Below are 26,734 nucleotides of genomic sequence, written 5' to 3' on the forward strand. Positions count from 1 at the left end.
AGATGAGATCTCTGGATCCTAAATAGGAGCAAGGAAAGGAGACCTTGAAACCACAAGTTAGGGAAAAAAAAAAAAAGTCTATTTGAAAGGAATCTCCATGTTTGCCCAGCAAAACATTAAGTATCATTCTGTTGAGACTTACTCTAACTTTACATATACAGCTTTCTTCATGGAAGGGTGGACTTCTTATTGTTCTATAGTTTTAAAATGTTCATGCATTTTAATCCATTGATAAATTCCACAACTGGAAAATTTATTTTGTATCTGAGTACCATGTATATACATTAAAAACACATCCACACATTACAATTCTACAAATTTACATGAATGCATAGAAATCTTTTGTTTGTTTGTTTTCTCACCACTGCTGGAAATTTACTCAATATAAATAATTCCAAAGAAGGAAAAGCCTCCTTGGATCTCTGAGCTGTTCCTGTATAACCACCACACCGCTTCTAACATTACCATCCAGCCCAAAGTATGTACATTATCCTACAGTGCCATGAGACCAGGTTACAAAAGAACTGAATAAAAAAAAAAAAAAAATAGAATTGCAATAGCAAAACCTACAACTGGCTCATCATTGTGGCTGCTTAAGGCGTAACTACTTCCTGGACTTCCTAATAAGAGGACTCGTGGTACTGCTAGTTATCCTAGGTTTAGGCCTGGATTTGTTTCTCAGAGCACAAAGCTAAGGTAAGGATCATATCCTTTCCTTCGCTCCTCTCCCCTCCTTTCACCCTGTCTTATCTTCAAAAGGTGGGGGGCTACCCTAGGAGAATCCTATGAAAATACAATAATTAACAATCAAAATAATAATGAATTACTGAATCCTAACGCCAATATGTGGGCAGTAGTGATGCATCCCAGAATGATCGTTACTTCTGCCCACCTGTTTTCCTTTTTTCAGGTCGTCCTTCCTGTAGTTTTGAGGGTTTCAACTGATCCCTTGTGATCTACTCTTCTGTCCAGTAGACTTCCCCATAACAACAAGTGTACTGTCGTCACACTGAAGCTTAACCCGCACTTGAAACAGTTCTCTAAAGAAATGTATCTGTAGAAATGCAACTTTGCCAGGAGAATAAAGCTAAACCATCTTTAAAATAATTTTTTTGGATCCTCACTCGAGGATATGGCTATTGATTTGAGAGAGAGAAAGAAAAAAACAGTGTGATCCATTGGTTTCCTCCTGTATGGGCCCTGGGGACCAAATCCACAACCTAGGTATGTGTCCTGACTGGGAATCAAACCCACAACCTTTGGGCGCACGGGATGACACTCCAACCAACTGAGTCACCCAGCAAGGGCAGAATAAGCCACCTCTTTTTATGATATCACAGAACAGTCTAAATCAGCTTCTTCTAAATCTCCATTTTCAGAGAATGATTTCAGATTTATATTTGCATAACTTTCTGTTGTTTTTCCCAAAGTAAAAGCCTCCAGCTTTTGAAAAACTGAAAACTTCTTGCAGCCTTAAAATTACTTTTTTTAAAAATCTTTTCTCACTGAAATCAAGGTTTAAAAAAATGTTGTTATTTGGGTCAAGTTTGAATGAGGGCTGTAGTTGTAGACACTGCTGCACATATTCTAAAGCATATATTTTAGACGTAGAAACTCAACCCCAGCATGACAGTAAAGGGAAGTTTACTTGCCCACTCTTCTTCCAGCTCCAGGAATGTGGAATAGACTGCTTATTTATCTGTGACCTAGTACTCACTTGCTCCTGATTTTGGTGGGTTACATGGCTGCCTGGGATAAAGACTAATTGCCAGTTAGATGTGGCAGTGTGACAGTTCTGGCCAGTGGAATGAATATGAGTGGAAATGTCCTATGCTATTTTCAAGGTGTGTCCTTATGGTAAGAGACATGCCTTTCTTCTTTCAAGTTCTTGCTGATGGAATGCAGACATGATTGGCTAGAGCTTGAGCAGCCATCTTGGACCCGAGATGAAAGCCACTTATTTATTTAAAAGATTTTATTTATTTATTTATTTTTGGAGAGAGGGGAAGGGAGAAAGAGAGGGAGAGAGACATCAGTATGAGAGAAACATCCATCAGTTACCTCTCTCTTATGCACCCAGACTGGGGACCGAACCAGCAACCCAGGCATGTGCCCTGACATGGAATCTGTGACCTTTTTGGTTTGCAAACTGACACCCAACCAACTGAGCTATACCAGTCAGGGCATTGATAGTTATTTATTTATTTAAAAGGTTTTATTTATTTTCAGAGAGGGGAAGGAAGAGAGAAAGAGAGGGAAAGAAACATCAACACGTGAGAGAAACATTGATTGCATGCCCCCATCCAGGGATTGGCCAGCAACTCAGGCATGTGCCCTGACTGGGAACTGCCTCCGCAGCCTCCTGTTTCTCAGGCTGGTATTCAACCAGTGAGCAACACCAGCCAGGACATTGGTTGAGTTTTAGAGAGAGTGAGGAAGGGAGAGAGACAGACAGACAGACAGACAGACATTGATTTGTTATTCTACTTATTTATGCATTCATTGGTTGATTATTGTATGTGCCCCAAGTATGGAACCCACAAACTTGACATTTTGGGATCATACTCTAACCAGCTGAGCTACCTAGTGGGGGCCTGAAAGGTACTTACTGAAGATGTCACAGCAACAGAACAGAAGCCTGGTCCCTGACACTGAATGGCCACATCTGTGGATTCCTTTTATGTGACAGCGAAATCTCTGCGTTGCTTCCTTATGCCTTGTTTATGTGCAGTAGGTCCTGATAATAAATAATGAGGCTGTTATAATCTCGTTCCAAGGGTAGCGATACCTATTACACAGAAAATGTTTGGAAGCAACATAATATTAAAAAATGGGGGGCATGGTCACTGTATCCTCTAAATGGAATACTGTGCAAATGTTAAAAATAACTATTAAATACTTCAGTAGGGAAATAATACAATGCAAAACAACAATGCTTGTTATTTCTGCTGAAATTAAACTTTAAAAAATTGTATAGGATATTTCCAAGGATTATGAGGGAACATGAGCTAATTAAAACATTGTGTTTGGAAGCATATTATTAAATTCCTTCTCTCTCTTTTTTTAAGTTTCCATAACTTCTAGCTGTAAAATTCTTTCTCTTTTTTAGACTTTCATCCATGTTGCCATAAGGTTTACTCCTTTTAAAAGCATTCTAAAACAGTGGTAGATAACAAAAGCCCAGGGTTTTGTCCTCATATTATGGATGCTGGTCTCATCCTGCATTTTATATATACATATATGAATTGTCTCTCAAAGGCACTCATTGAAGATGTCAAAGCAACGAACCAGAAGCCTGGTCCCTGACACTGAATGGCCACACCTTACCCTGGGCTGTACATCTTTGGGTTTCTTTTATATGACAGAAATAAATCTGTCATATTATATATATAATTGCCAATTAATATATATAGATATATGAATTGTCCCTTAAACATTTTCAGGGACTTAACAGAGGAGATTATTTAAAAATAACAAAAGGCACGCTTTCCCCTCTGGGAGCACGCCTTTGTCTTTCCCTTCCCTTTCTTCTTCCACCCAGGTGTGCTACCTCGGCCTTTCTCTCTCCTAAATTCCAAGGGCCTTCTTTTGTTTCTCTAACTTGTTTCCTGAGCCTAGGCAGCCCAGCTGGCTCACTTCTACCACCTCTGTAACTCTCTAAATAAACTTTTTCTTATAATTTGGGGGAGAAAACCCCCCAATAAATTATAAAGCTAATGTTGTTTTTCATTTTGATTGGATTTTAAACTCTTAAGGGCTGGGAATATCTTGTTTTCTTTTTATATCTTTACTCTCCAAGTCTCCTTCCTTCTTAGAGGGGAGGAGGGGTAAACTGTATTATTGCTAATACTAGGTAATCCATATTTGTACTTATTTGACATTGTGATTTATTTGAATTGTACCTAGGATGTATATATTAATCCATATTTGTGCTGAACATATTTGCTCATTTACTAAGAGATCAGAAAGAGCCTATTGTGACAATGGAAATGCCAACACACTTGGTCAGGTTCTGAACGCAGAGACTTGATCATTATGTAAGAAGCTTACCTGTGGTTGTAGGCGGTTGGAAGAAAATACATGAGAAAGGTAGGACGGGTGCTATTTTTTTTTTTTTTTCTGCCTGAAGGACAGACTACACAACCCTGAATTTTCCCAGCTTCTCTTTTCTATGCTTATGGGGGCTAAATTGGAGCTTTAATAGACTTTTCACTTTGTTCTTCAGTCTGGAGTCTCTCTGTGTCTTTGTCATATGTATGTGCAGACATACACATATCTAGTATCTATCTAAAATCTTTTATTTACTTCACTGGCCCGTGAGGAAACTAAGTATCAAATTTGCTCAACTGGGATAATGTTGGGAGTCCATAAGATAGTAGTTGAACTATAGCTAAGTGTCACTGTGCTATGACTTGATCTTCAACACTCTCAAGAGAAACTCCAGTTCTCTGAAACAATTCAGCCGGCAAACGACACAGAAAATGGCAAACACAGGTTTTACTCCATGGCTTATGATCGATCTGGGCTGGTTTGTTTATGCTTTGGACAGGAGCCGGACTTTGAGTTGAACGGAGGTGTTTTTCGGCGCTCGACTGCAGTTCCTTGAACGATTGCACGGGCGCTCCTCCTTTGATGTCTGGGACGTTCGTGTGTTCGGTGATCTTTTGCGCCGTCTTCTTGCTTGATGTCTCCTGAGCGGCGGCGGCGCCGGGTAGAAGGCTGACTTATTCGCGAGTCCCCGCGCTCAGCTGCTTTCTCCCGCTGGTCGGTAGAGCGGACCCTTGCTTCCTTTCTGCCTCTTCTTCCTCTTTGTGGCTCAGTCCACTCGCTGGGCTGCAAACCGAGCCCCCGTCCGTCTTGCAGGTAGGCCCGGGAGGAGCCTGGGAGGCCCGGCCCGGCATCCTTCCGCCGTCTGGTCGAGAAGACCTTGGCGCCGGCGGGTGGGCGGGCGGGTCGGCTGCGGAGACGCGGTCAGAGGAGGAGCTTCCCGGCTGCGTTCGGGGGCGCGGTCGGAGAGGCGGCGGGGAGCCGAGGGAGAAGCCGGAAGGAGGCAGAGATGCTGGGGCTGCTCGCTGTGGTTAGGTAGGCAGGGGATGTTGGGTCTGGGGTGGGTGTTGTCATCCCCAGTGTGGGGGGAAATCGCTTTCCAGGAACGGATAGAGTATCGTGCGCTTTGACCCTTCTTCCTTTCTCCTCCCTCCCACCCAAGCTCTCTTGTCAGGACTCAGTTGCACTGGGGACCCCCAATGAGGTCGGCCTTTGAAGGGACTCTGGAGTAGGTGTTAGGCATCTGGAACCAGGTCCTTAGCCTCCTCTGAGCTAATTATTAGGTTCTCACCTTTTTGGGGGTAGGGAAACTGAGGCTGAGGTCTGGAATGTGTCTTTCCCCATATCTCCGACAGATCTTTAAGTGCGATTTGTCGTTTGATTGTCTGTGGTTTCCCCTTCCTAGGAATATAGACTTGTCACTGGAGACTTCAGAAATAAAGGGACCGTGCGATCTTTTGTCAGTTTTGCTTTTCAAAGTCTGTATTATTTTCGCAAGAGTAACAATGACAGCTTCATTCTGTTTCTTGATGGAAAATTTTGTTTGCTGTTTAGTTTGCTGTCTAGCTGATACTTCCCTTTCCCTTCAGCCTATTTCTCAGTGGAAATCTTTCAACTATGGTGTTAAAAGGTTAATGTCTAACATGATGGTCAAGATTTTGAAGTCAGATATTTGTCGTGAGAGGGTTTGGTTTCTAAGGAGAATCAAAAGGAAGCCCCAGGATTCTTTTTCAGAACAGTCGTTTTATTTTTGAGTAGTGGGTTAGTTACCGTATATACTATAGTTTAAAAAGTTGAGTGTAACACTCATTCAAATATTGAGATATTTAAATTGAAAGTTAACATTCTGGGAACTCCCTTATGTTTTCCTTTCGTCTCCCAACTTGGGAGACTTTGGGGACTAAGTGTACTTATTCGTTTTATTTTCATTGGATTCAGTGTCATGATGCTAATTTTTGTAACTTCTTTGCTGAAAAAAAATAATCAGCGGAGAGGTCATTCTAGGTTGAGTAAGTATTTCTGTAGTAGGTAGAATAAGTAGGCGAATGGTTTTAAAGAAGAACAGACTAAATTCTTTGTCTTTGGATAGAAACTATACAAGTCTTATGGTCCTTGAACAATTTTAGAATCTCATATGAGTTTTGGAAAGATTATTGTTCCTCTAGTTCATTTTTATTTTTGGTGAGATCAGCAAGATTTAAATGAAGGGTCCTTGATTATGAGTGATTTCCTAGTTAGCAGGACTTCAGTGCTCCTAGGAAGGGATTAAGGAAGAGCCACCAGGCCATCTTTATGGAGACTCTAAGTTGGGAAGTTAGGCTTAGAGTATGTATTCTCTGAAAAAGTTTTCATGGTAGAAGAGAATTGATATCAGAGGAAAGAACTTAGAGAAGGAAGGGACACTGTCCCCTGGGGACTGATAGATTCTGCACAGAATTTAGAGGTAGTGTAGTATCTCTGCAGCTCCTAATGAATACTAAATAATAAATGGAGTTTACTTTGAGAGTCAAAAAGAAATGTTAGGGACTTTTTAAAAAAACAAACATTAGGAACATTTTGTTATATTTTTGTAGGAAATAATTAGCAGAAGTTTCAATTGAATGGAAGAGGAAAAGAAATTTGGTTGTTGTCCCGGCTGGTGTGGCTCTGTGGATTGAGTGCTGGCCTGCGAACCAAAAGGTCTCTGGTTTGATTCCCAGTCAGGGCACATGCCTGGGTTGTGGACCAGGTCCCCAGTGGGAGGGGCGCGCGAAAGGCACCCACACATTGATGTTTCTCTCCCTCTCTTTCTCCCTCCCTTCTCCTTCCTCTGTCTAAAAATAAATAAAATCTTTAAAAAAAAGAAATTTGGTTTTAATGCTAGGGAGGTTATATGGATACAGCTTCTTACCAGCTTCTCCCCTGCTTTGTGATAGAAATTCACTCAACTTTTATTTTTCTTGGTTAAACCTTGTGTTTTTCTGTCAATGTCAGATTAAGGCTCTCTTCTGGCATTTCCTTTCTGAAATTTACAGGCTCAGACTGTGACTGAAAAATTCTGTCTTCTCTTTCAACAAGAAAGTTCTCAGGGATTAGTAAAGATGTGAACTTCTTTGAAAGTCTCCTCGAACTTGCCCTGGAAGGAGTTATGTATGTCACTTGAAAACAAGTGGTTATTTTCATTAGCAAAGTAATAACTTAGCTTTATATTGTATATTTTCAAAATATTTTCAATGTGTTAAGAAGCTTATGAAACTTTCATATTTTTGATCGTGCTTCTTTAAGCTGCTTATTAATACTGAATCCATACACTTCTGGTCTTCAAGGATCTTTATGAATGGTGGCAGTTTTTTTCTGACAATTTATCTCATTCTTAAAGCAATTAGAAAAAAAGTTTTGTTGTTACCATACTTAATCTCCTTTTTTAAAACTGTGCTTTCATAGAGGTGGTTTTTTTTTTTTTAAATATTTTATTTATTTATTTTTAGAGAGAGGGGAAGGAAGGGAGAAAGAGAGGCAGAGAAACATTATCGACTGCCTCTCACACACCCCCCAACTGGGGACCTGACCTACAACCTAGGTTTCTGCACTGACTGGGAGTTGAACTGGCAACATTTTGGTTTGCAGGGTGATGCCTGACCTGCTGAGCCACACCAGTCAGGGATGATAGAGTTATTTTGGAATGGGATGCAAATGTTTTTGCTTAGTGGTTTGGTTTACAAAAAAACAAAAACAACAATAACCAAACCCCGTCCCCCCAAAAAGTTCCTTTAATCATAGACATTCTTGTTTCTTTCTCCAATTGTTCCTCATAAACCCAAAGAGAACTTTCTGTTTCTTGTCATAATTTCTGTTTATACAGAGGTACTATGGTACAACTTGTTCTGTAGTTTGAGCGTGATTTATATTTTATATTTTCGAGCCTCTTCTCTTCCTCAAGTTAATTAGACCTTTTTTTTCCTTTTCCCTAAACTAAAATTAGTTATTGGTAGATAAAAAATTTTGTGATCAGTTTCTGTCAGAATGTATTTGTGCCCAGTAGTATGTGGCAATCTGCCAAAAGTGATGTGGTAAGAAAAAAACAAGATTAAGGAGTCAGAGGACCAGGGTTTAAGTGCTAGGTTTACCAGCTTAACTAGCTGAGAAGTCTTGGACAACTTATTTAAGGAGGTTATAGGGAAGGTTACTGTCCTTTACATGTGTTTGGTTTCATTTAGTACTCGTAATTGTCCTTCAAAGTAGATCTTATTTTCCTGATGGATTCTGAACTCTGAGAGAGTAAATAATTTGACCAACATCACACAGCAAGTGTATAGCAGAGCTGGGCCTGAGATCCAAGGCTTTGAATGTTTTTATGAGTCTGTATCAAAGAATAGGAAAGATAACACTTATAATACTTCTGTTGAAAAAATACATGAGTTTCTTTGAAAAGATAAAGCGCTCTTCAAATGTTAATTTCCATGCTATCTTACAGCAACAGTGAACAGATGTCATTTAGGTTCTTGGACTACTTGTTTTTTTCAAAGCACCATTATCCTTGACAGTTAAGGAGGGCAGAGGTGATAAACGTTAAGCCATCATTGCAGGAACGTACAAACATGTGGAAAGGAGTAAGCGCGTGGAAGTGTTAGTGAAGTTTTAGGCTCTGCATGTTTAGATGGAGTGAGACTAAGCTTCTTTACCCCCTCTTTTCCAGTTAGTCCCGGTTTATATGTCTGTAGATTAGTGTAGCATCTTTTCCAGCTTGCTCTCTGTCTCTTCCTTTGCTCTTAAGGTTGATATTTCCACTTCTCCATCTAAACTTTTCCCCTCCTTCATTGAGTGTTTTCTTGTACTGTGTTTATTCTGGAGGTATGAAATATGCCTATTAGACCTTTGGAACTCTTCCTTTATTTCTGTATTTCAACTCTTACCATTTCAGACTTTTGTTTGTCCAGCAAATATTTATTGAATGCCCGTTAGATGCTGGAATACAAAGGTAGGTATGAGGGTTCTTGCTCTTACAGAGTTTATTCTGGTGGAAAGCAGAGTTGACCAGATATCTGATAAATACTGAAATTTAGGCTCTGCTCTGAAAGAAACAATCCAGGGCTGACAGAGGGAGAGAAAGGAGTGAGGAGATCACTGTGTGTTCACAGGGATTGCAGTTGTCAGTCGTGAAGTCCTTAATCTCCCTAAAAAGTTGTGGTTACAAAGTACCACCTTTCAGTAAGTTATTGTGCCCCCCTGCTGCCATCACAATAGAAGTCTTCATTTAAGGTTGCTACATATCATACTTGTCTGTTACTTAATGTATGATGACACTGGGTTTGCTCTGGTAAAGGATAACTGTGGCTTATAAATAACTAGCATGCTTGACCAATGAGTTTAATATTTTAATTCTAATGTGACCTAAATTTAATTAGTTCTCTTTTTTTCTCAAATAACTATTCTTTGGAAGTTGGGTTCAATGAATTTGAACACTAGATACATGCCATGCCTTCAGGTGTAGCAGGGAATAAGCTGAAGTGCCTTATATAAGGCAACTGACTTAGAATTGTCATGAATTTGAGAGAGGAGAAATGTAGTATCTATTGAGTGTTTATATAACAATATCTATAGTCTTGTTTGGTGCCTTCTAAGAATTAAAAGTACAAATAATTTTTTATAATAGTTTTAAGTAATTTTTTTTTTTAGATTTTATTTATTTTTAGAGAGAGGAAAAGGGAGGGAGAAAGAGAGGAAGAGAACATCTGTGTGTGAGAGAAACATCCATTGGTTGCCTCTTGCTTGCTCCCACCTGGGGACCTGGCCCACAACCCAGGCATGTGCCCTGACTGGGAATTGAAGCAGCAGCCTTTCGGTTTGCAGACTGCCATTCAGTCCACTGAACCACACCAGCCAGGGCTATGTATTGATTTTTGGGGAGGGGGGAAGGGTGGGGGTCGAGAGAGAGAGAAAGGCAGACATCAACATTGACAATTTCTCCACTCATTCATGCACCCATTGATTGACTCCCATATGTGCCCCAACTGGAGATCGAACCCACAACCTTGGTGCATCAGGATGATGCTCCAGCCAACTGAACTACCTGGCCAGGGACAAAGAATTAAAAGTATCTTGCAAACAGTTTTAGTAGTACTTACTGGAATCTCTTTTTTTCCTTTCCTTTTAAAAAAAAAATTACTGATTTTTTTTAAGAGAGAGAGAGGAAGGGGGCGCGGAGCGGGGAGAGACTGATTTGCTGTTCCACTTATTTATGCATTTATGTTGGTTGATTCTTGTATGTGCCCTGACAAGGGATCTAACCTGCAACCTTGGTGTATCACCTTGGTGTATGTATCAGAATGACATTCTAATCAACTGAGCTACCTGGACAGGGTCTTTTTTCTTTCTTTTTTTAATAGAGAAAAGAAGAGGGTAAGAACTGAGCTTTAGAACATAGCAGCAACATTCAAAGATTGAGTCAAAGGGGAGAAATCATGGATTTTGAAAAGAAGACCCGGTGAAGGAATAGGAAAATCCAACAGTGAGACATTGAAGGAAGTGGGGGTAGGGGAGGAATGTTTTAAAAGTAAGGAAGCCTGGGCCCTGGCTGGATAGGTCTGTTGTCCTGATACACTGAGGTTGTGAGTTTGATCCCTGGTCAGGGCACATACAAGAAGCAACCAGTGAATGCCCAAGTAAGTAGAACAACAAATTAATGTTTCTCTCCCCCCTCAATCAATTAAAAAAAAAAATTAAAAGTAAGGAAGCTTGTTACTTGTTTGCATTTCTGCTAAGAGGTCAATTTAGATAAGAATAGAGAATTAGCAATTCGCTTTGGAAACAAGGAGATCATCAGCAATATCCATAAGTGATTTTGAGGGAAGGCAAAACTGGATCAGGCTGAGAAGTGAATGTGAACTGAGGAGGTGGGAACAAACACTGTAGAGAGTGGAGTCATATTTTTATCTGTAGAATTAACTGAGGTAGATTTCACATTTAATGATTTAATCATTTGTTTATTTCACCTTCCCAGGATAAAACATATTATTCCATGAATCAAAGTTACTTTGTTTTAGGCATATATGCCAATGATACAATGAAACATCTAAAATTTTGCTGAGTTGAACAGGATTAATAGGCATGTTTGATTTGGGGAGTATTTCAGTCTAGCTGACTGGTGAAAACAGGGCAGAAAAATGTCTTCCCAAACTCTTGAGTAACAACATAGTGGCACTGACTCTGGAGCCAAGCAATCTGGGTTCAAAATCCCAGTGCCACTACTTACTAGCTGTGCAACTTGGGCAAGTTACTTAACCTCTCTGTGCCTTTCCTCATCTCTAGAATATCATATAGTTGTGAGAATTAAATGAGTTAATATATATAAAGAACAGCACATAGCACTGTATATGCTGGTGTCATTTTCAGAGTTATTATTATTACAACAAGATAAAGACTACAGGTCTGTCTGGAAAGTATCCAACCATACAATATGAAAAATAGAGACATTTATTGAAGAAGATGCAAGATACAAGAAACATTGTACATAGGACAATGACACCTCAGTCCCTTTCAAAGTAGGCACCTTGGGACCTCACACAGCTCTCCCAGCATGTCTCCCATTGTTCAAAACATTCTGCAAAATCCTTTGTTGGAATCACCATCAGCTTTCCCATTGTATTTTCCTGAATCTCATCAACAGTCTGAAATCGCCTGCCTTTCAAAGGTGCTTTTAATTTTGGGCAAAGCCAGAAGTTGCAGGGCACCAAATCTGGGCTGTAGGGCTGAGTCACCTGGGTGAATTGATGTTTTTCCAAAAATCTTGGCAGGAGAGGAGGAGATGGGGTGCATGAGCGGGCGCGTTGTTGTGACGAAGTTGCCAGTCACCAGTTGCCCATAACTGCAGCCTTCTGAATCATCCAAATAGTTTCCGTGGAGGAATGTTCAAGCTTAATGCAATGTTTAATGCAGATTCCTTGCTCTGCTTGCTCATTTTGAATGTGACAGCCACACAGTACACGTGCACACTGAGAGGGATCTACCATCCCACTGACTAGCACAGTGAAATCATCATTGTTCACGCATGAGCATTCCAGTCCACTCTCCTTGGCTGCCAGGTTACACCCATGTCGCACAAACTGTTCTTGTTATATTAACAATGGCTGGACTTTTTCTGTACAGACCTTGTCCTATATTGTCCTTCAAAAGGAGGACAAATAATAGTGATACTTAGATTGAAATTTAGGGTGTTTTGAAAAAACTTGAATAGAGAATAGGAAGTTAAAGCAGCATATATGAGCTTCCTATCCCCGAATGCCCTTCAGATTAAAGTAAGAGGTAGATGTTTGCTTAGTTTGTTTGTGTTTCTTTAGGTTCAGTTGTTGATAGTTGTGAGTTTGTTGTCCTTTTACTGTTCAAAGTTTTGACCTTCTTTTTCTTAGATAAGTCCCTTTAACGTATCATATAATAAGGGCTTGGTGATGATGAACTCCTTTAATTTTACCTTATCTGAAAAGCACTTTATCTGCCTTTCCATTCTAAATGATAGCTTTGCTGGATAAAGTAATCTTGGATGTAGGTCCTTGTCTTTCATGACTTTGAATACTTCTTTCCAGGCCCTTCTTGCCTGTAAAATTAGAGCAGGAACAGAATCACTGAAATGGAGACCACGTGGAGGGTTGTCAGTAGGGAGAGGAAGGGGGAGGATGGGGAAAAAGACACAGGGAATAAGAAGCCTAATTGTTAGGTACAAAATAGATGGGGAGGTTAAGAATAATACAGGAAATGGAGAAGCCAAAGAACTTACACGTACCATCCATGGACAGGAACTCAGGGTGGGAATGCTGGTCAGAGGGGCGACGCAGGGCGGAGGGGGATAAAGGGGAGAAAAAAATGGGACAACTGTAAGAGCATAATCAATAAAATATACTTAAAACAAAAAATTTAAAAAAGAAAAAATTGTTTCATAAAACAAAAAAGAGGTAGAGCCCTTATTGGGAAAGAGAAACCTAGAAAGCAACATTGTCTGAAAGAGTTCCAAATACAAGATAGATGGCAAAATTTTGAGGATTTTGTAATACATGTAGCTAAACAGACCAGATCTATTTTAGGAATAGAAGAATATTTCTTTGTAAAACAGGTAGAAAATATTAGCACCTGAATTTTACCATTGTATTTATTTTATTTTTTTCAGTTTTTGGAAATTCTCTCCCCAGGACATGCTTGTTGATTTTAGAGCGAGGGGAAGGGAGGGAGAGAGACATTGATTCGAGAGAGAAACATTGGTTGCCTATTTTATGTGCCCAACCTGGGACCAAACCCGCATCCCAGATGTGTGCCCTGACCAGAAATCGAACCCTTGACCTTCTAGTTTGCAGGACAGCACTCCCACCAACTGAGCCACACTGAGCCAGGGCAAATTTCCCCATCTGTTTAAACTGCGATTTACCATCTATTTGAACATGATTCGTGCTTGAAGGATTTTGAAGTTGATTAAAGGCATGGAAAAGAATGATATTTAGGGGAAAGTCAAAGCTACCAAATCACCTTGGGTAAACTTTTGGAAGAATGAATATATATATACACACACACACACACACACACACATATATATATATATATATATTTATTTATTTATTTATTTATTTATTTTGCATAATGGTAAAGACTAAGAATCCAGTAGAGTTGGTTCTTTATGCCATTGTAAGTTGTGAATTGTTTTAGTCTTTGCCTTAGCAGTTTGTTTTCCTCTCTGAATCTCTAGAATATTCCTTTTCTGTCATTAAAAAAACCTCTAATGATTATAATGGAGTCTTTGTTTTCAATCATTCGTTCTGCCTGTTTATTGAATGCCTGCCTCTGTGATAGGTAGTGAGGATACCGTAAGAACTGATCAGAACCAGTGCTTCTTGAAATGCTTTGGGTCACTGACTCTTTTCATTCTCATAACAAGCTTCTGGTGTAGGTACTTTTATTCTTCCCATTTTAAAGATGTTGAAATTGTGCCACAGAGAGACTAAGCAATTTGCCCAAAGTCATAGAATTAAGTAAGTGGCAGAACCAGGATTTGAAACCAAACAGCCTAGCTCCATAGTCCCCCACTCTTAATCCCTAGATTATATGGATTCTAAACTATAAACAAGTCTAGGCTTTTTAAACTCCCACCACTATACTAAGACTAGAGTAGAAAATAAACATCGTCCATGCCCTTATAGAAATTACAGTCCAGAGGAGAGAATCAGTTAAAGAAAGAAAAAAAGGCACCAATAAATATGTAATTGCAAAGTGTGTAAAGTCCCATGATGGATAAGTAAAAAGGAGATTATAATAGGAGAACTTGAATTATATTGGAATTTTGGGGAAGTTTCTTTGAAGAAGTGATATTTGAATAGAGACTAGAAGGATGAAAAAGAAAGGTAAAGTCAATGTAATGTAGGACAGCCTTGGGGTGGGAAAGTCCTTAGCACTTCTGAGAAACTAAAAGGAGATTGGTGTGGTTGGAATGCAGGGTGGGGGGGAGGGAAGAGGCTTAGTGCAAGGACAGAGACTTAAAGCAGGACTTTGTCGAGAAGTTTGGATTTCTACACTTGATCTTAGCCAAAAGGCCAAGAAGCGATTGGATTTCTTTTTAAAGTATAACTGAAAGCCTTTGAAGGTTTTAAGATGAGTGTTGTGACCATATGATTTTAAAAGATTACTCTGGCTGCATTGTGGAAATTTTGGATAAAAAAATTGGAAATGGTGGAAAATTTGGAAAGAGAAGAGGAGGAAGTTTGATAGTTGGTATGTCTTAGAGTGATCCAGGCAAAAGACGATGATGGTTTGGATTAGGCTGTGAGCAGTGGGGATGGAGGAAAGTGGAAAGGTTCAGTAGATATTTTAGAATTAGGACAGGCAAGGCCCAATGGGTTGTGTATGTGGGAAGAGGGAGGTGTCGAGTATGATTCCCAGACTTCTGGCATGAGCATCTGGGTAGATGAAGTTGCCATTTCTGAGGTGAAAACACTGGAGGAGGAGCAGATTTTGATGAGAGTTGGGGAGTGGAATGAAGACCTCAATTTTAGTCATGCTAAATGTGAGATGTGTGAAAACATGCAAGTGGAGACATCAAGCAAGCAGCCATGAGCTAATGCTCAGAAGCGGTGCTAGGAAAAGATCTGGATGCGTTTGGTACTTAGGTGGTATTTACAGGCAAGGAGAATGGATGAGACTACCTAGAGGGATGGCATGTATAGATCAGGAAGAGAAGAGTGCTCAGGCCCCATCTGTAAGGAATTTAAGAGAAAAATCTCAGAAATGGAGAGAGGAGGAGCATGTTTCAAGAAGGAAATGATCTACCTATATTTTGTTATTTTAGTGACATAGAGATCATTGATGATCATATCAAGAACAGTGTTGGAGGAATGTAGGGCCAGAAGGCAGACTGAAGTGGGAAGGGAGGTGGTGGAAGTGGTTTGTATGTTTTGATTATTAGAATGTCTGTCTTCCCATAAGGAGTAATACTTAAGAAGTAATACAATAAGGTCCATGAAGATAGGAACAATACCTTTTCGTTTTTCTTTTCTTGAGAGAGTAATAATTCTCAAGGTTTTTATATGTGACCTGGGAGTTTAGGGTTTATGTACTTTTTAAAAAAGATTTTATTTATTTATTTATTTATTTAGAGGGGAAGGGAGGGAAACAACAATGTGTAGTTGCCTCTTGCACACTGCTCCCCCCCCCCCCTCCTCCCCGGCACCTGGCCCACAACCCAGGCATGTGCCCTGACTGGAAATTGAACTGGTGACCCTTTGCTTCACAGTCCAGTGCTCAATTCACTGAGCCACACCAGCCAGGGCAGAGTTTGTGTACTTTTCAACTTTGCTATTATTAACCTTCCTTTTCGCACCTTCCTACCTAATGGGTCTTTGTATTTTGGTATTAGCTTTTAAAGGACATCCCTTACCTTTATTTTTTTTAACTGTTTCCTGTGTTATTGTTGCTATAGCTAATTAGCTGATATGGTTGGTTATTTACTTTATTTATCTCTTCATTCATTCACTTTTTTAATGGCACTTATTTCCGTATTGCATATTGTATAATTGTGACTGTAGTCTTGATTTTGGTTTCTATTTTGTTCCCATTTACATACTCTTTGATCAGAGCCTAGTTGGCTATATTGAAATAATATTAAACATTTTAGCTACCATTCTACCTAGAATTTTATATCATGACTTTCCTGGGAAGGGCTAGACATTTTATGCATATCTTCCTTGTTAGTTCTTTAGCATTCTTTAAAAAAAATTATTGATGTAACGCAAAATTAGCCATTCTAAAGTGAATAATTCAGTGGCATTTAGTATATTCACAATGTTGTATAACCGTGTCTCTGTTTAGTTTCAAAACATTTCCATCACTCCAAAGTAAAACCTCTTTTCCAGTTAAGTAGTTTCTTTTTATTCCTCCTTCCCACCAGCCCATGGAAACCAGCAGTCTGCATTCTGATTTTATGGATTAATCTGTTTTGGATATTTCATATAATGGAATCATACAATATACATATAACCATTTATGTATGTATATGCCGTAATTTGTTTATCCATTCAGCTGTTGAACACTTGGACTATTTTCCCCTTTTGGGTATTGTCAGTAGTGCTACTGTAAAGATGTGTGTACATGTACTTGTTTTCAGTTGTTTTGGATACATACTTATGAGTGGAATTGCAGGGCCATAGAGTATATGTGATTTGAGAGTTGTTGGCTGGGTTTAGATTGAGATTGAGAATCTCTTTCCTGTACGTTTAATTTTTTGAAGAACTGTGTTCTTCTAACATACTGGCTTTATTATTTGCATTTTACTGATGGTATAATTGAGGAACAACATCTGCATCATCTTCAGAGCAAGTCAGTGATAGAGCTGAGAATTTAAGCCTTAATCATGTTCTTTGTCTAAGGTGACCCATTTAAAGACATGTTGCATTTACATGAAGCTATTTGAAATGGGCTTCCTATACTTTATAACATCTTGAAGAGATATTGTTCAGGTGCTGTTAAGCAGATGTTCTCTTTCCACAGAGGACAAGACAAGAGGGAATATATTTTAATTGCAACAGAAGGGATATAGATTACAAACTAGAAAGAACTTCCTGACTACAAGATGCTGGAATGTTACCAAGGGAGGTTGTGAAATTATCTTCCCCTAAGATTTAGTAACTATCTTTCTAGGATGATTTAGGTTTGGGCTTGTTGAGAAGTGAGAGAGATAACAAAGATGACTTGCTGATGTCCCTGGGAACCCCAGAATAGTTGTTTGATAGTTAATCAAAACAGTATTTCTGGCATTTTAATGAATATACTTGCATTTTCCTTATGGAGAAATAATCAACAGTGAGTAGGTGAATTGCTCAAGGTCTTCTGGTAAAATAGAAGATTAACATTCTGAATCTTATGCTGAGGAATGTGTTCTTTATCATAAATGAGTTTTTGTGGCTATATGATGTATTTTTAATTTTTATTTTATTTTTTGTATGATGTATTTTTGTTTTGATTTTCTTTCTAAAACATGGGGATCAAAGCCAACACCCATAGCTTCTGTAGAGTATGTGATTTGAAAGTTGTTGGCTGGGTTTAGATTTCGTCTGAGACTCTCGTGTAAAAATCAATTTGGGCTCCTGTTACACATGTAGAAATAGCAACACATTATCAATAACAGATTAAGGTAATATATTCTTTATTACTGTTTTAGGAAGTGCCAGGTTTAAATTACTTAGGTGAAGCTGCACATAATATAAAGTTATTTTTGGTTTGTGTGCCTGGAGAAATAGAAGCCCAGAAGATGAGCAAATGAACATTAGATTCTGTTGCAGAACATGAACATAAAAGTAGTCATTAAATGCAATGTTAAGTTCCCAGTTTACTGATTTTAGTGAGAGAGAGGAAGGGGGAGAAAGAGAAACAAACATCTATTTGTTGTTCCACTTATTTATGCATTTATTTGATTGCTTCTTGTAATGTGCCCTGACCAGGGATTGAACCCACAGCTTTGGTGTATTGGGACAACACCCTAACCAACTGAGCTACCCCATCAGGGACTGTATTGAGCTTTCTTGAATTGGCAACAATTGTTATCTCTGCAGAATAAAAGAGAGGGGAGCCAACTTTTGAATATTTACCATGTACTGGGAATTTTATATTTGTTCCTCCATGTAATAATTAATTACAAATCCATAAAGTGGATGGTGGTATCTCTTGTAAAGGACCAGAAAAAGTAAAACCTTTTCTTGCCAATGGTTTTGTAAATGGTGAATGGCAAATCTGAGATGGAAAAGGCAGTCTTCTGTTTCAAGCTAATATTTTTTCAAATTGTGTTCTTTGGAGATGCTAAGGGATGGCTTTGAGAGTAAGGAAGAGCTTTTGTCTTAACACTCTGCTTAAATCAGAGCAGCTCAACTTCGATCTGTTCTGTATTTTCGTGTTTTCACATAAGATTTCATTTGGAAAAAGAGTTTTGCTTCTTAAAGAGAAAAAAAGAGGGGGGGAGGGAGAAAACCTGGAAGGCCACTGAGGAATCATGAAAGAAAATTAGTTAAAACAACCTGAAGATTGAAAAAAATGGCTAAATTATATAACTGCTAATCAAGAAATTGTGTCCAAGTTTGAAGTGACTTGATGTCGTGCCACACGGGCAAGTGCAGTCACTCTGTCCTTAGAGAAGGTGGGGTAGCGGGAAAAAAGCACGGGCTCTGAGTTGGGTGTTAGGCCTGTCCTGGGTAGCCGTGGGATTTGGGTGGAGATGCTTCTTTAAACCTGGTGGGCACAAACATACGACGGGGTAATAACATGTATCTTTGAAGAATGGTAAGGATCAGAAATAACATGTAAAGTGCCTGGCTTGTAGTAGATACCCCCCAAATACTAGCTATTGCTAAGATGATGGTGTTGATGGCAAGTTTTTAGTGTATTGACATTTCCCTCTCTAGATAGGGAGGGATCCTAGATTAGCTCCCAAATGCCCGAAGAGCTTCTGCTGTACCAAAGATAGGCAGCCCTTTACCTTCCTCTGCACCTGTGGTGGGAGCTTAGCATGTGTGTTTTTGATAAAGTTACTCTTTAAACTGCACTTTAAAGCTGGTCTTTAAATTGTGAATGATTATTTTATTCATGGATGCATCTATCTTTGATGAAATGAGAAAACGTGAACTTTATTAAGTTTATTTTCATTGGACTTGGAAAGAAGCAGCTGTGGGAAGGAACCTCATACAATGAGTTGAGAGATCTGGGCTTTTGTCTCAGAGCTGCCCTTGCTGAGTCTTAAAACAATGGACAGGTGAATTTAGTTTTTTAACATCTTATGTTCAAAATGATGTCTAAGCCACTTTGAATTCTGCATATCCATGATTTTGACCAAAAACGTTAAAGATACTAAAGATACTTTAAATTCATTGCCAAAATTAAAAAAAAAAAAATCACACCATTATTTTTGGAGAAGGAGCCTTACCCTGTTTTGAGCTGGCAAGCTTTTCATACTTATTGAGCATGTCCAGGGAAGTGGATTTTTTTGTTTTTTAAGATTTTATTTATTTATTTTTAGAGAGAGGGGAAAGGAGAGAGGAAATAAACATCAAATATGTGGCTGCCTCTTGCACACCCCCTACTGGGGACCTTGTCCACAATTTAGACGTGTGCCCTGACTGGGAATCGAACCAGTGATTCTTTGGTTCACAGGCTGACATTCAATCCATTGAGTGACACCAGCCAGAGCCAGGGCAGTGTTTTGTTTAGAAGGACATTGTAGGCCTTTTGCCCAGGGATCGAGAAGGGAAATATGTGACTTTTAAAATATTAGCAGAGTCCTGCTGGGTAGCTCAGTTGGTTAGAGCATTGTCCCAATACACCAAGATTGCAGGTTCAATCCCCAGTCAGGGCATATATGAGAAGCAATCAATAAATTTGTATGAATGGGTGGAGAAACAAATTGATGTCTGTTTGTCTCTTCCTCCACACCCCCCTCCCCCAACCTGTCCTGCCCTTCTCTTCCTTCTTCTATTTAAAATCAGTCAAAGGATAAAAAAAAAGTTGCCCTGGCCACCTGCCCAGTACACCAAAGGGTTTTGGGTTCGGTTGCTGGTCAGGACACATACCTAGGTTCAGTCCTCAACTGGGGCAAGTACCAGAGGCAACTGATGGATGTTTCTTTTTCACATTGGTGTTACCTCTCTCCCTCTCCCACCCCCACCCTCTATCCCCGCTTCCTCTCACTCTAAAATCAGTAAACATAACCTTGGTTAAGGATTTAAAAAATTAAAAAGAATATCAGCAGAATTGAAACTAAGAACAATTAATTACAAGGAAGCTAATGTGAGAAGTTATTGTTTCCTTTTGGGAAGATAGTTGGATTCTTCAAACCCATAGTACTTTTGTACTTCCTTGAGGATAACAACTTGCCACATTTCAGTTTGGTAGAGTTACAATGTATTGTATCCCCAATAGACTGAAAGTTGGAGGACTTTGCTGTGTGTTTACATTTTGCTTGCTTTTTTTTTTTTTTTCCATCTCTTGGATTTTGCCACCTACCATAGGCTTTGACACAGAGTATAGTTCCTGCCCCTTGCCCCCACCCCCTAAGTATGATAAATGGACAAAAAATGAATCAAAGTCAGCATAAATATTTAGAAAATTGCTTCTACCTAAATATACTTAAGTGTATTGAATCTCTTCTGTTGACATGGAATAATATAGAAAAACCTGATAAAGTAGAAAAACCACTAATTTTATAGTACTTACTGGCTGTTTGACCATGGGCAAGTCATTTCACTTCGGGCCAGGTTTGTTCGTTAAATGGGAGTAGGGTAGGAGGGGGCTTTAGAGATCTTAGCACTTAATATTGGTAGTAGCTGTTATTACAAATGGAAGTTTTAAAAATAATCAATAATACATTTTGCTTGAAGGGGGAATACATTTTCATAGAAGTTTGTTTGCTGTCATTTGAGTTTGTGGGAATATTATCTCCTCTTGGAATTTTCTGCTGAAAAGAATCATTTAGCATTTCTTCCTTTGTGGGCCCACAGGATAGTTTCATGGAGGAGTCATAGAGGAGGATGGGATCCTAGAATAGCTGCTGAAGATCTTGTTTTTATTTTTTTGCAGATCTCTTTAGAATGTTACTTCTATATTACATAGTCTCTCTTTTACTGGGGCTGAATGCTGCTGACTCAGCTGTTGTACTTTAGCATGGCAGCATGGTAAACATTTGTCAGATTTGCCCCAGTCAGAAAATATTCTATGCTTCTCACCCTGCTTGATGCTCAAAGATTTTTTTTTTTAGACGTCTATGATATGGTGATAATAAGTGAAGAAGGTAGGCTGCAGGGTAAAATAGTATATGTGTTCCCATTTTGATACAGGAAACAAAAACTATTGCATGCATGTATATGTGAGCAGTGAGTTGCATATTTATCTCAAGAAGGTGAAAATAGGAGGGGTTGAGGAAGAGGGACTGACCGCAGACTGTTTTACTTGTTATAAGGAGCATGTGCTACCTATTTTTTAAAACTTAATTGTAGATTTACATACAGTTGCTAAGAAGAGGGAGAGAGAGAAAGATCCTCTGTGCCCTTTACCCAGTTTCCCCCAATGGTAACATGTTATAAATCCATAGTACACTGTCACAGCTAGTGTATTGCCACTGATAGAGTCAAGACACAACTCTACATATAGAACATCACCACAGACTACTCTCCTGGTGCCTTTCTGTAGCTACGCCCACCCCCAAATCATAAAGATCTTACAGTGGGGTGGATAAAGTTGCAATAAATCAAGGAAAAATACCCACTGGGAAAGGTGGCTTATCTCCCCCCTACCCTGGTCCTATCTGTAATTCCTGGCAATCACTGATCTGTCTCCTTTTGTTATTTCAAGAATGTTATGTAAATAGAATCGTATAGTAAGTAACTATGTGGATTGGCCTTTTTCACTCAGCAAAATCCCCTGGAGATTCATCCAAGGTGTACATATCAATAGTTCCTTTTTTTTTCTTTTTAATTTTTAGAGTCCATTTATTAAAGACGGAGACAGTGAAACAAGGAAGGGCCTATAATAGAGGACGTGACAGGAGAGAGCCTGGGCGGGCTGCCGTCAGCTCACTGGCAAGTCAGAGAAAAGGGGGCCTTGGAGACAGGCTCAGGGGGTGAGCCTGGGACGAGCTGCCACTGCCCATTGCTCCCCTGGTCACAAGTCCCGTGGGGACCCTTAGAGTTTAGGGCGTGCACACCTGACAGGGAAGAAAGGTGTCGGCGTGCTCCCAGGAGGGATAATGCCAATATATTTTATTTGCTCGGTAATATTTCAAGGTTTGGATGCACCACAGTTTGTTTAGTCATTTGCTCATTGAGGAACGTCTGAGGTTTTTTGCAGTTCTTGGCTATTATGAATAAAGCTGCTGTGAACATTACTGTACTTTTTTTGTGTGAATGTAATTTTTTTTTGTCCTGCAGCCCAGGCATGTGCCGTGACCAGGAACTGAACCATTCCCCACAAGATGGCCCCCAACCAACTGAGCCACACTGGTCAGGGCTCAAATCCTACATTCTTTTTCATTCATTTTTTATTTTTATTTTTTAGATTTTATTTATTTACTTATTTTTAGAGAGAGGGGAGGGAGGGAGAAGGAAAGAGAGAAACATCAATTGTAAAAGAAAGATTGGCTGGTTGCCTCCTGCACGCCCCCAAATGGGGACCTGGACCGCCACCCCGGCATGTGCCCTGATCAGGAATTGAACCAGCAACATACTGGTTTGCAGGCCAACACTCAATCCACTGAGCCACACCAGCCAGGGCTACGTTCTTTGTTTACATACCTTATTTACCTTGATTTATGGTGCTTTGCTCCATCAAAGCAATAATAACACAATGGTTTTTCTTGTTTTTTTCATCTCATGATTTGTGTATTATTACACATACTAGTACTCAAGACCCACTAGGAGGCAAGTAATAGCTCTGGTGAAGTTAGCTCCTTTATAGATAGGTAGGCTGAGGCATGGAGGACATGGAATTTGCCTGAAGGTATAGCATGAGTCATTGTGTTCCAACTCTGATTCATTTGGATTTATTCATTACCTCTCTCTGTGCCTCCTGAATCAACTCTTTATAATTATGACCTTCTAGGTGTGAGGACGTGAAAAAGATTTTTTTTCTGTATCTGAGCTTTAATGCCTGTTTTATGGAAGCACTATAGTGAGGAGCATGCACTTTGACATCTGACTTGATTTTGAAACTCCCCTCTATGTGGGCAAATCATTTAACTTCTCTAAAGCTCAGTTTTGTGATTTGTGAAATGGGGATAATGATAGTACCTATCCTTATATGTCATTGTGAGAAATAAGTGATACATTGTGTGCAAAAGTGCTTAGCACTGCAAATGAGTAGCAAATGTTCAATGAGTGTTACAAGTATTTAAAAATGTGTTATATTTTGCCACTTAACTTTATCAGTTGGTTGATAATTGGGTAAATATTTCTATCATGTACTTACAGGGCTTTAAGATTGTTGTTATTTTTGAGGTAAGTATATTTTCTTTGAATGCTATTTCAAATTTATTTTATTTGTAATTTAAAAATAGGGAGTAATGTTGGATTATATTTATTGTATTAATTTGTATGAAAATATTTAAAATTTTCTCCTCGGTTATTCGTATTTCCTCAGGCTCATATTCATAAAAAATAGGAAGTAATTCTAAACTATTGGTTTTCTCTCTTTAATCTGCTCCCTCCAAGACATTACTTTCCATGTTTTCTTCCTAGTATTTATCAGTACTTGAAAGTATCACCAATTTTTAATTACACAAGTAATCACATATGCCTCTTGAGGGCAGGAATGCTCTTATTTACTGTGGTATCCTCAGTGCCTAGAACAGTGCTGAGTACATAGTAGACGTTCAACAAACACTTGGCTGTCTGTCATTGCTTTTCCATCCTTTCCCCTGCCCCTTAAGGGTTTTGTGTCTGGAAAGTTGGGGACATGGAATCCAGCTTCTAATCAGAGCTTAAAGTTACTAGGATCTAAAACCCAGTGTCTTATTTTGATTGGCTGAGAAACGTGATTGGCAAGGTGGAGGGGCATCTGGACCTTTTAGCCTAAAAGCTCTGCACTTAATAGTTTGACTGCTTTTCCTGATGCCTTCAGGGAAATTTTTCCTTTCCCTATTCTAGTCAGCCAAGAGCCTGACCTGGGCTGACTCTGACACTGGACACAGCATCTGCCAAGCCAAGGGCGGGGAGTCAGGCTCTGGTGGAATCAGAAGGAAAAGCCTGAATTCAAATCCTGCTTGAATTCAAATGCGACTGACCCATCTTATGAACCTAGATGAATTTTTTAGCCTTTTCCTGGTTTTATTTTTATTTGCCTGGTGAGTAATCTCATCTGTACTTGGGCTTGTGAGGCTTCCTAGGTTAATTTTCTCGAAGCTTTTTACGATACTGTTGCTGTGACTCCTGGGGTTTCCCAGGACGGGTGGGAGCAGTGTGGGTGCTCCGGGAGGAGAGTTGGATTCTCTTTTTTACCTCGGGACTGTAGAAAACAGAAAGATGTGATCCTTTGTGATCTGGCTCTTCTTCGGGCTCAGTTCTAGTGGTGGATGAAGGGTATGTTGCTGCAGAAGTCATTAGGCCCATCTGCCTGAGACAGCTGGGGTCAGTTCCCATTTCTGGGGTTAAACAGTTTTTGCCTCTGAAACTTCTTTCACCAAAAGCTACCTTTTTTCTTTGCTTGCTAACAGACAATCCCTTGCCAGTTTTGTGCACTTAAGGGTAGCCTTCCTGGTCTTCTTGATTTTATATGAGAGCGTGGGACTCAAAACTTGAGCTTCATTTTCCTTTGGGGTCAGTGGTTTCCTCCTCATTCTCACTTGAGTTTTCAGGCGTTCTAGTGTTCTCAGCGCTCTGTTTCCTCCAGAATAGCTTGCAGATAAAACGTCATTTCTTTTTTTCTTCATTCTTCTGAGGTAAGTGGGAGTAAGGGAGATTGTGGGTCTCAAATTTGGGATATATGGCTTTCTATTTCTAGTTATTATGATCACTCCTTGTTTTTGAGCACAATCTTTCCTGTGTTTGGACATTAGGTTACATCATTGTAAGTTACTTTAGAAAGCCCTCTAGCAAGCAAAATCTGTAGTAGAAAAGTTGGTGTTTTTTCTTCTGCTTTTTTATAATAGTAATAATTAGAATTTATTTAGTTTTGTATACTCAAAACATTTTGTAAAGTTGTTAGCCTATTTATGATACACCGTACAGAGTTCTTTCTTATTCTGAGTTTGTATGTAAAAAACATTGAGGGTGGTAGTGGTTATGAGAATAAAAAAAGAGTTTACATTGTTTACTTATCTCTTGGTAAATTCGGGCTGACAATCTTTGTATCAGGTACTGAATTCATTGTTACCTCTTGGTCTGGCTTTCCGGATGGAGAGACCACTTGCATTTTAGAGTATTTGTAATTCTGAGCCTAAATGCAGTAGAGGGTGCAGGTTCTGTATATAAGCATTTTATTTCTGGGTTCTGGCTTTTTATAAAGGGACTGAGTAAAATACTGGTTTGTGCTGGTTTTGATTCTATCAAATAAGTTGCTTTTCATTTGTAAGGTGCTCTCTGATTCCGTGTCATAGCCACTCAGAACTAACTGTAGGTGCCACACATCTTAGTGCAAACTCCCATTTATTGTTTGCTCTGGTTGTTGGTTTCTGACTTGGTTTTACTTTAAAAAGTCAGTAGTAATCCTGCCTTGAATTTATTGAACTCCCATTTCTTCTAAGATACTCAAAGGACATTATTCCTTTAGGATAGAAAGAAGGTGTTACTACTTTCAATTCATACATGGAGGAAAACTTGAAAATCAGCAAGTGGATTTGTCCAAGAATATATAGCAACTCTGGTAAAAAATCAGTTATTGGAGCTTCTTCTTAGTCTTATCTTTACCCTTGAATATGGCATTCTGAAATGTAACCTCCCCTAGTCCCATCCCTACTCTCAGAATATATTCATTTCCTCTGTACTTTGTTGTAAATATGCTGTGTTCTAAATATGAGGGTAAAAAAATATTGCTGCCATTTTGGAGGTATGTACTGTTTTTTAATCCTCACCCAGAGTTTTTTTCAAAAAATTGATTTCGAGAGAGAGGAAGGGAGAGAGAGAGAGAGAAAGAAAGAAAAGAAAGAAAAAGAGAAGCATTGATTAGTTGCCTCCTGTACATGCCCTGACCAGGGATCGAACCTGCAACCTAAATATGTGCCCTGACTGGGAATCAAACCCTCAACCATTTGTTGTATGGGATGATGCTCCAACCAACTGAGTCACCCGACCAGGGCTGAGGTATGTATTTTTTTCTTTTTAGAGATATTTGACTTGTAGGAATTGAATTTATAATTTTGAACCTATTAACACTACCTCATAGCTGACCACATTTTTTTTTTCTTTAATCTAGATGTTATAAGAGTTTGGGCTTTGTTTTGGATTTTTCTCATAACTGGCTATAAATACATATATAGCCTTTTTTCCTCATTTTTCTCTTTTCCATTGATTTTTTTAAAAAACCATATGTTTTGGGGTGGCATTTGTTGATAAAACTACACAGGTTTCAGGTGTATAATCTTGTTTGGGACTCTGTGCTTCCTGGACTTGTGTGTTACTTTCCTTCACCAGGTTAGGGAAGTGTTCAGTCATTGTTGCTTCAAATAGTTTCACAGTCCCTTGCTCTCTCTCTCTGTTCTTCTGGTACACCT

General features: G+C 39.2%; 1 protein-coding gene across 8 annotated transcripts in view; it reads left to right on the plus strand.

Annotated features, from left to right (window-relative positions):
- The first annotated feature begins 4,657 nt into the window (after nucleotides 1–4,657).
- Nucleotides 4,658–26,734, plus strand: part of AMBRA1 (autophagy and beclin 1 regulator 1) — a 176,286-nt gene continuing 154,209 nt past the window's right edge. For 7 of the 8 annotated variants that reach the window (XM_054587072.1, XM_054587075.1, XM_054587076.1 and 4 more), the window contains exon 1: nucleotides 4,658–4,863. The gene's annotated coding sequence lies outside the window, so the exon portion shown is untranslated. Of the gene's footprint in view, nucleotides 4,864–5,024; nucleotides 5,083–26,734 lie in introns of those variants that run through there. The other variant, XM_054587073.1, reaches the window with a different exon arrangement.

The sequence above is a fragment of the Pteronotus mesoamericanus genome, unplaced genomic scaffold, assembly GCF_021234165.1.
Source record: "Pteronotus mesoamericanus isolate MK-2021 breed Mesoamerican mustached bat unplaced genomic scaffold, CSHL_Meso_final scaffold_1066, whole genome shotgun sequence".
Taxonomy (NCBI): domain Eukaryota; kingdom Metazoa; phylum Chordata; class Mammalia; order Chiroptera; family Mormoopidae; genus Pteronotus; species Pteronotus mesoamericanus.